The sequence below is a fragment of the Oncorhynchus clarkii genome, chromosome 22 (assembly GCF_045791955.1).
Source record: "Oncorhynchus clarkii lewisi isolate Uvic-CL-2024 chromosome 22, UVic_Ocla_1.0, whole genome shotgun sequence".
Lineage (NCBI taxonomy): Eukaryota > Metazoa > Chordata > Actinopteri > Salmoniformes > Salmonidae > Oncorhynchus > Oncorhynchus clarkii.
In genome coordinates this window covers 44,841,361-44,851,686 of record NC_092168.1, presented here as the reverse complement: position 1 = coordinate 44,851,686, position 10,326 = coordinate 44,841,361, and positions in this window count along the sequence as shown.

Here is a 10,326-nt window from a genome sequence, read left to right as displayed (position 1 = left end):
GTTCGTTGCTCCAGAGCCTTCCCGTTCACCTTCACACTCCTGGGCCAGACTACACTCAATCATATGACCCACTGAAGAGATGTGTCTTCAGTAAAGACTTAAAGGTTGAGACCGAGTCTGCGTCTCTCACATGGGTTGGCAGACCATTCCATAAAAATGGAGCTCTATAGGAGCTTCAGCTGTTTGCTTAGAAATTCTAGGGACAATTAGGAGGCCTGCGTCTTGTGACCGTAGCGTACGTGTAGGTATGTACGGCAGGACCAAATCGGAAAGATAGGTAGGAGCAAGCCCATGTAATGCTTTGTAGGTTATCAGTAAAACCTTGAAATCAGCCCTTGCCCAGGAAGCCAGTGTAGGGAGGCTAGCACTGGAGTAATATGATCACATGTTTTGGTTCTAGTCAGGATTCTAGCTTTATGTCCTGAATAACCTGTACCCCCGCATATTGACTCTGTACCGGTACCCCCTGTATATAGCCTCAATATTGTTATTTCATTGTGTTTTTTAAATATATTTTTTGACTTTAGTTGATTTGGTAAACATTTTCTTAACTCTTTCTGCACTGTTGGTTAAGGGCTTGTAAGTAAGCATTTCACGGTAAAGTCTACACTTGTTGTATTCGGCGCATGTGACTAATAAAGTTTGATTTGGTTTGATTTTATTTAATACAAAGCGTTATGTTTGGGCCAAATCCAACCCAACACATTACGGAGTACCACTCATATTTTTAAGCATGGTGGTGGCTGCAGTTTATGGGTATGCTTGTCATCGGCAAAGACTAGGGAGTTTTTCAGGATAAAAAGAAACGGAATAGAGCTAAGCACATGCAAAATCCTAGAGGATACCTGGTTCAGTCTGCTTTCCAACAGACACTGGGAGACAAATTCACCTTTCAGCAGGACAATAACCTAAATAACCTAAATCACAAGGCCAAATCTACACTGGAGTTGCTTAACAAGAGGACATTAAATGGGTGGCCTAGTTACAGTTTCCACTTAAATCCGCTTAAATATCTATGGCAAGACTGGAAAATGGCTGTCTAGCAATGCTCAACAACCAATTTGACAAGAGGTTGAACAATTTAAAAACAATAATGTGTAAATATTGTCCAATCATGGTGTGCAAAGCTCTTAGAGACTTACCCAGAAAGGCTCACAGCTGTAATCGCTGCCAAATGTGATTATAACTGGTATTGACTCAGGGGTGAAAATACTTATGTAAATGACATGTCTATATTTAAATTTTCAAAACATTTGCAAAAATGTCCAAAAACATGTTTCACTTTATCATTATGGCCTATTGTGTGTAGATTGGTGAGAGAGAAAAAAATAAAATGTTATCAATTTTGAATGCAGGCTGTAACTGTCACGCCCTGGCCTTAGTTATCTTTGTTTTCTTTTGTATGTTTATGGGGCTGTTTCCTTTCTAGGTAGTTTGTATGTCTATGGTTGCTTAGATTGGTTCTCAATTAGAGGCAGCTGTCTATCGTTGTCTCTGATTGGGAACCATATTTAGGCAGCCATATTCTGTGGGTATTTTGTGGGTGATTGTCTTCTGTCTTTGCAACAGATTGTTTCGGTTTTCACATTTGTTAGTTTGTAATTTGTAGTGTTCTCGTTTATCGTCGATATTAAAGATGTTGAACACTAACCACGCTGCATTTTTGTCCTCCTCTCCTTCAGCGGAAGAAAGCCGTTACAGTAGCACAACAAAATGTGTAATAAGTCAAGGGGTACGAATACTTTCTGAAGGCCACAATATATGCTACAATGGGAATGCAATGAAGATAATAAGAATTTAAATTTAAGCTATAAAGGCACACTCGTGCAGAATATTGATCACTGTGATTGTTTTCAATAGTACTCTAGTTGTTTCCAGCAGGCCTCACAGCTTACTGCTAGAGAGATGGGGTGGCAACTCATGAAACTTGGTACAATACATAGCGACCTCTTCTGGTTAGATGATGCCAAAGTATTTAATGCACCTGTACAGTTAAGCAATAAGGTTAGAGGAGGTGTGGTATATGGCCAATATACCACAGCTAAGGGTTGTTCTTACACACGGCGCAATGCGGAGTGCCTGGATACAGCCATTAGCCGTGGTATATTGGCCATTGATCACAAACCCGAGGTGCATTATTGCTATTATAAACTGGTTACCAACGTAATTAGAGCAGTAAAAAAATAACTGTTTTGTCATACCCGGGGTATACGGTCTGATATACCACGTCTGTCAGCCAATCAGCATTCAGGGCTCGAACCAACTAGTTTATAATAGCTTGTATAGCACAGCAGTCGCAGGCCCTTGCACCCTGTGCAGAGCCACGCCATTTATAGTACGGACGTTATAGTGCACAGAGTCCGTGTAACTTTACCAGAGCCCCAGAAAAACCCCAGACTGTTGAGTCCAGACCAGGTGGTAGCCTACACACTGTTGCCTTTCATAAGAATGGATATTTGCAACACAATACAGGAATTTCACATTCCCCAGTATAGCCTAGTTGTGTGCACAAGTACATAAACATATATATACAGTTGATGTCAGAAGTGTACACACAATTAGGTTGGAGTCATTAAAACTCATTTTTCAACCACTCCACAAATTTCTTGTTAACAAACTATAGTTTTGGCAAGTCGTTTAGGACATCTACGTTGTGCATGACACAAGTCATTTTTCCAACAATTGTTTCCAGACAGATTATTTTCACTGTATAACAATTCTAGTGCGTCAGAAGTTTACATATACTAAGTTGACTCTGCCTTTAAACAGCTTGGAAAATTCCAGAAAATTATGTCATGGCTTTAGAAGCTTCTGATAGGCTAATTGACATAATTTGAGTCAATTGAAGGTGTACCTGTGGATGTATATTAAGGCCTACCTTCAAACTCAATGCCTCTTTGCTTGACATCATGGAAAATCAATAGAAATCAGGCAGGACTTCAGGAAAAAAATCGTAGACCTCCACAAGTCTGGTTCATCCTTGGGAGCAATTTCCAAACGTCTGAAGGTACCAAGTTCATCTGTACAAACAATAGTACGCAAGTATAAACACCATGGGACCATGCAGTTATCATACCGCTCAGGAAGGAGAGGTGTTCTGTCTACTAGAGAGGAATGTACTTTGGTGCGAAAAGTGCAAATCAATCCCAGAACAACAGCAAAGAACCTTGTGAAGATGCTGGAGGAAACAGGTACAAAGGATCTATATCCACAGTAAAACGAGTCCTATATCGACATAACCTGAAAGGCCGCTCAGCAAGGAAGAAGCCACTGCTCCAAAACCACCATTAAAAAGCCAGACTACGGTTTGCAACTGCACATGGGGACAAAGATTGTACTTTTTGGAGAAATGTCCTCTGGTCTGATGAAACAAAAATATAATAGTTTGGCCATAATAACCATCGTTATGTTTGGAGGAAAACGTGGGAGGCTTGCAAGCCGAAGAACACCATCCCAAACGTGAAGCACGGGGGTGGCAGCATCATGTTGTGGGGATGCTTTACTGCAGGATGGACTGGTGCACTTCATAAAATAGATGGCATCATGAGGCAGGACAATTATGTGGATATATTGAAGCAACATCTCAAGACATCAGTCAGGAAGTTAAAGCTTGGTCACAAATGGGTCTTCCAAATGGAGAATGACCCCAAGCATACTTCCAAAGTTCTGGCAAAATGGCTTAAGGACAACAAAGTCAAAGAATTGAAGTGGCCTGACCCTGACCTCAATCCCATAGAAAATTTGTGGGCAGAACTGAAAGTGTGTGTGAGCAAGGAGGCCTACAAACCTTACACCAGCTCTGTCAGGAGGAATGGGCCAAAATTCACCCAACTTATTGTGGGAAGCTTGTAGAAGGCTACCCAAAACATTTGACCCAAGTTAAACAATTTAAAGGCAATGCTACCAAATACTAACTGAGTGTATGTAAACTTCCCTACTGGGAATGTGGTGAAATAAATAAAAGCTGAAATAAATCATTCTCTCTACTATAATTCTGACATTTCACATTCTTAAAATAAAGTTGTGATCCTAACGGATCTAAAACGGGGAATCTTTTACTAGGGTTAAAGGCCAGGAATTGTGAAAACCTGAGTTTAAATGCACTTGGCTAAGGTGTATGTAAACTTCCGATTTCAAATGTATTATTATATTAATCTTCCAATAGTCCATAACTTGATCTTTATGTCTTAATTCTTTAAAGTAAATAAAGCATGCATATCCTGAAACGTGTTGATGGAATATAAAACTAGTACAATAAGAACCTCTAGTCCATGTATTCCCAAACTGGGGTACGCGTAATGCTGTCGGGGGTGCGCCAAATAAAAATGTGATTCACATTTTTTTTTAAATAAATAAAATGAAAATAATCTTCACATTTTCAAACAGTCCATTTATATTTTCCAATGGGGCTATACATTTGGGGGAGTTTGTTTTCCTCGCCCGAGAAGCCTTGTTTCACTGCCCAAAATAAAAATGTAACCATCTAGTGTTCAGTAAAAAAATATATAAAAAAACGCAATGTCAAATACAGGTAGCCTAGTCAAATAATTAACATCCAATCACATTAACCGTTACTCTCTCGCGGGAATTTCAAAAAAGGTCCGTATGTTGCCAAACGTAGCTGCTGCACATTCCGTTAACTCGAAAATTGATAAATGGTTTAAAAAAAGTAAGGCCCGCGTCCATAGACACATACCAGCTCTACTGGTAGTACTGCTACTACCAGCAGTACTACACCTGCACCTGTTGACCACCCAAGTTGTTCTGCTTCCACGAGCACATCCAATGCTAGCATCAGTAATTCTACATTTGTTGTTAGGCCAGCTAGCATGGGCACTGACAGTTGTGAATCTGATGCAGCCCAAGAGCTACTGCTCCCTTACCCTGGAAAGCACTGAACAACAGACAGGGATGTTGGACCATCGAAGAGGCGCAAATATGATGAGAACTACATTGATTTGGGGTTCACTTATATTGGGAGTAGTGCCTTTCCTCAGCCACAGTGTGTTATACAGTGGGGCAAAAAAGTATTTAGTCAGCCACCAATTGTGCAAGTTCTCCCACTTAAAAAGATGAGAGAGGCCTGTAATTTTCATCATAGGTACACTTCAACTATGACAGACAAAATGAGGGGAAAAAATCCAGAAAATCACATTGTTGGATTTTTAATGAATTTATTTGCAAATTATGGTGGAAAATAAGTATTTGGTCAATAACAAAAGTTTATCTCAATACTTTGTTATATACCCGTTGTTGGCAATGACAGAGGTCAAACGTTTTCTGTAAGTCTTCACAAGGTTTTCACACACTGTTGCTGGTATTTTGGCCCATTCCTCCATGCAGATCTCCTCTAGAGCAGTGATGTTTTGGGGCTGTTGCTGGTCAACACTGACTTTCAACTCCCTCCAAAGATTTTATATGGGGTTGAGATCTGGAGACTGGCTAGGCCACTCCAGGACCTTGAAATGCTTTTTACAAAGCCACTCCTTCGTTGCCCGGGCGGTGTGTTAGGGATCATTGTCATGATGAAAGACCCAGCCACGTTTCATCTTCAATGCCCTTGCTGATGGAAGGAGGTTTTCACTCAAAATCTCACAATACATGGCCCCATTCATTCTTTCCTTTACACGGATCAGTCGTCCTGGTCCCTTTGCAGAAAAACAGCACCAATGCATGATGTTTCCACCCCCATGCTTCACAGTAGGTATGGTGTTCTTTGGATGCAACTCAGCATTCTTTGTCCTCCAAACACGACGAGTTGAGTTTTTACCAAAAAGGTCTATTTTGTTTTCATCTGACCATATGACATTCTCCCAACCTTCTTCTGGATCATCAAAATGCTCTCTAGCAAACTTCACACGGGTCTGGACATGTACTGGCTTAAGCAGGGGGACACGTCTGGCACTGCAGGATTTGAGTCCCTGGCGGCGTAGTGTGTTACTGATGGTAGGCTTTGGTACTTTGGTCCCAGCTCTCTGCAGGTCATTCACTAGGTCCCCCCATGTGGTTCTGGGATTTTTGCTCACCGTTCTTGTCATCATTTTGACCCCATGGGGTGAGATCTTGCGTGGAGCCCCAGATCGAGGGAGATTATCAGTGGTCTTGTATGTCTTCCATTTCTTAATAATTGCTCCCACAGTTGATTTCTTCAAACCAAGCTGCTTACCTATTGCAGATTCAGTCTTCCCAGCCTGGTGCAGGTCTACAATTTTGTTTCTGGTGTCCTTTGACAGCTCTTTGGTCTTGGCCATAGTGGAGTTTGGAGTGTGACTGTTTGAGGTTGTGGACAGGTGTCTTTTATTCTGATAACAAGTTCAAACAGGTGCCATTAATACAGGTAACGAGTGGAGGACAGAGGAGCCTCTTAAAGAAAAAGTTACAGGTCTGTGAGATCCAGAAATCTTGCTTGTTTGTAGGTGACCAAATACTTATTTTCCACCATAATTTTCAAATAAATTCATTAAAAAGCCTACAATGTGATTTTCTGGATTTTTTTCTCATCTTGTCTGTCATAGTTGAAGTGTACCTATGATGAACATTACAGGCCTCTCTCATCTTTTAAGTGGGAAAACTTGCACAATTGGTGGCTGACTAAATACTTTTTTGCCCCACTGTATGTGCAAAAGTACTATCTCACAACTCAATGAAACCTTCACTCTTTATAAACAAAACATGCCAATTTGAAAAATAAGCCATGGGAATTTTTTGAGTGAGAATTAAGACACCTTTCGAGTAGTAAGACATGTATAAAAGCAACAGATACCATTAATAAGAAGGGGCTAGAAGAGTCTTATATGGTGATCTACTGAGTGACTAAGACAGGCAAGCCCCATACTGGGGGACATCATTCTTTCTGTTACTGCAGATATGGCTGGGACAATGCTGGGGGAAAAGGCCAAAAGTACTATTCATCAAACAACACTGTTTCATGACACATCAGTGACCATGGCAGGAGATGTTTTGAAACAATTACTAATTCGCATATGTAACGGATGTGAAACGGTTACATTGGTGCCGTGACCCGGATCACTGGTTGCTGCGGAAAAGGAGGAGGTCAAAAGGGGGGTGAGTGTAACGGATGTGAAACAGCTAGCTTAATTAGCGGTGGTGCGCGCTAAATAGCGTTTCAATCGGTGACGTCACTTGCTCTGAGACCTTGAAGTAGTAGTTCCCCTTGCTCTGCAAGGGCCGCGGCTATTGTGGAGCGATGGGTAACGATACTTGTTGATGTGTGCAGAGGGTCCCTGGTTCGCGCCCGGGTATGGGCGAGGGGACGGTCTAAAGTTATATTGTTACACATACAAGCCAGTGAATTCTATGCGTGAGTCAACAGGATGAGTCAACAGACGTGGAGAGCCTGGCAGAGCTCCTGGTATATGTCCGTTACCAGTGGCGGTTCTACCTTGTATGGCTCCCTCCCCCCTTCAGCCAAAAAATCCCCACCACCAACTTTAATTATTATTCAGACATTTGGAACAACACAAATAAATCATCCTATCATTTAAAACAATATGAATATATACAAATATATAAAATATATACAAAAATAAGACTCAAATATCAAAAAGTAGTAACAAAGACAAATAGAAACTAATTGTAATATTGCACTATTACCCTATTGCGAAGAAAAACACACAAATAAAACTAAATTGCACAAATCCTAAATCACACAAATACACAAATGGAATAACACATTTATAAAGAAGAGAACCTGATTATTACACTATTACACTTCAAACAAGAATCACACAAACTAAATTGCACAGCTGCCATCTGAACCCTGACCTTTCTTGCCTTCCTTGACGCAAAGTCATCGATGACATCATCATAAGAACTCTGCCCAGCAATTGCATTATTTAATACTGGTGACAGCAAGGCCACTAAGGCGTTCCTGTGACATGGTGGACCTCAGGTAGTGTGTAGACTGGTTTTCTATCAATCTTAATGATTTTGCACAAACCAGTAAAAAAAAAAAAAATCCAACAATATGTCTGTGAGACTATATATTCACAGTATTATGAATGAATTGTGGTTTATTTGGTAGCATTTCGTAGTGTGACTGATTTTATTAATTCCATTAGTACTGTACAAAGTTAGAGGTGTGTTATTTGATAGAATCCCCCGATACCCCTACCTCGGGCTTCCAGAGGGGAGACCTGAGGTCAACCTATCCCCCGCTCCCCTCCCCATCTCGTACTTCTGAGTGGGAGACCTTCCCAGGCAGTAGCCTGCCTAGCTCACAAACTAGAATCAGGGCGTCCACTCCAACAAGGTTAATTGACCCATAGTCCCACAAGGTGACATGATATCATTGACGTGACTTGCAAATGAGCGATAGAAAACCAATCGCGCAAATGTCACCATTCCAAATGTTTTTTTGTGCTGGCACCCTGTGCCGCCCCAGGGAAGATGCCACCCTGTGCGGCTGCCTATGTCGCCCATACCTAAATCCGCTGCTGTCCATTATGTTTATGGGGGGCCAATTAAGGAAGACATCCTCTTCTGCAAACCACTGGAAACCAGGACAACAGGAGAGGATATTTTTTAAAGTAGTGGACAGCTTTGTGACATCAAATGGACTTTGGTGGTCAAGATGTGTTGGTATCTGTACTGATGGCGCAAAAGCCATGACAGGGAGACATAGTGGAGTAGTAACGCGCGCGCAAGCAGTTGCTCCCGACGCCACTTGGGTACACTGCAGAATCCACCGAGAGGCTCTTGCTGCCAAAGGAATGCCTGACAGCTTCAAAGACATTTTGGACACTACAGTGAAAGTTATTAACTTTGTTAAAGCAAGGCCCCTGAACTCTTTTCTGCACTATGCAATGATATGGGCAGCGACCATGTAATGCTTTTGCAACATACAGAAGTGCCAAGATGAACTTAAGGTTATTTTTACTAAGCATAATTTTCACTTGTCTGACCGCTTGCATGATGACGACTGGCCTATCTGGGTGGTGTTTTTTCTCATCTGAATGATCTGAATCTGGGATTACAGGGACTCTCCGCAACTATATTCAATGTGCGGGACAAAATTGAGGCTATGATTAAGAAGTTGGAGCTCTTCTCTGTCTGCATTAACAAGGACAACACAGAGGTATTCCCATCATTGTATGATTTTTTTGCGTGCAAATGAACTCAAGCTTACAGACGATGTCAAATGTGACATAGCGAAGCACCTGAGTGAGTTGGGTGAGCAATTACGCAGGTACTTTCCAAAAATGGATGACACAAACAACTGGATTTGTTATCCCTTTCATGCCCTGCCTCCAGTCCACTTACCGATATCTGAACAAGAGAGCCTCATCGAAATTGCAACAAGCGGTTCTGTGAAAATTGAATTTAATCAGAAGCCACTGCCAGATTTCTGGATACGGCTGCACTCAGAGTATTTGCCTTGGAAAATCGTGCTGTTAAGACTCTGATGCCCTCTGCAACCACGTACCTATGTGAGAGTGTATTCTCGGCCCACACTAGCATGAAAACTAAATACAGGCACAGACTGTGTGGAAAATGACTCTCTCCAAAACAACCCAACATTGCAGAGTTATGTGCATCCTTTCAAGCACACCCTTCTCATTAACCTGTGGTGAGATATTCACAATTTTCAATTAACAAATCAGGTTTAAATATAAGATGATTAAATATAGAGCAAAATGATTGATTGTTATATTATTTGTGCCCTGGTCCTATAAGAGCTCTTTGTCACTTCCCATGAGCCGGTTGTGATTTTTTTAAAAACTCATACTCATTCTTATGTTTAATAAATGTAGCATATAGTGTGTGGCAGGATTACAATTACGGCAACAAAAAACACTACATTTGAGAGTGTGCTGACTGACCCTGGTGCTAGAGGGGGTACGCAGCTGGTGGTTGAATGTTTGAAGGGGTACAGGACTTTAAAAAGTTTGGGAACCACTACGTCTAGTCTAACATTCTGACACCTGAGAGGTTGGGACCACTTTGCAATCAAGTAGCGTTTGAAACATGTCTTCTTAATGAGGTGGTTATACGACGAGCCTCACTACCTCTAGCTACCTTACCTACAACACCGTACACTTACTTCACTGTTCCACTATCTGAAATTATACGGGTTTTTTTTCTTCTCAAGCGCGTCCACGAATACGCGTTCACGTTTGGCAGCTCCACGTCGACATTCTTCCAGCTACAGACTGAACTGCACAGGGCTGAAATAATAGAATACGAGGTAAAAACGGCGTGAATGCACCAATACGAACACTGTATGGAGGCTCCAAAGAGGGACGTCAACCGCGAAATTAGGAAGTGGAAAAACTCTTGCTTGCTTTGATAGTTTGTCCTGCAACC